Source organism: Alexandromys fortis, unplaced genomic scaffold (assembly GCF_014885135.2).
Source record: "Alexandromys fortis isolate MF-2015 unplaced genomic scaffold, M_Fortis_MF-2015_v1.1 scaffold_71, whole genome shotgun sequence".
NCBI classification, from domain to species: Eukaryota; Metazoa; Chordata; class Mammalia; order Rodentia; family Cricetidae; genus Alexandromys; species Alexandromys fortis.
Window position 1 is genome coordinate 2237301 of NW_026067954.1, and position 591 is coordinate 2237891.

The following is a 591-nucleotide window of genomic DNA, read 5'->3' on the forward strand; positions in this document are numbered from 1 at the left end:
GAGCCACAGTTCAGATCCATTCTGATTGCTCCATTGAGAGTTTTTGTGTTCAACCCAGTAAGATTACTGCCCCACCAGTACATCGGAGCTGCCTGCTTCCTGTGTTCACCCCAAGTGTAAGCCGTTTTCTGTAGAGTGCCGTAGAAGACTTCGCCGTACTGGTTGTGTGGCTCTATTTATAGCACTTAGGCTCTTGGAGCCCTAATCGACTTCACTGTAAAAAAAATGCTAATGATACCTTCCGTTCTTTCAACCTTGTAAGATTCTTGTCAATCTCAAAGGTTGTTTCTGAAAATATTTTGCAAATTGTAAAAAAGAAAAAACCTACTCAAGCATAAGGTTGCCATGTGATTATTACATCAAGATTAACTTCAAGGTGGTAGAAAGTTTAACCTTTCTCAAGCTCTTAGATCAATTATAGGCAGGCGATAACTAGCAAAATCACTGGATTGTGTTTTGACTTAGAAGTTAGAGTTTTTTTCTTTGTTTTTCTCCGCCTCTGGCGAGCCCCGGAGGAAGAGAAGGAGGTGGGGTGGAGGAGTTCCTGCCAGGGCGGGGTGATAACAGCAAAGTGACTAGGGACTACTTCCC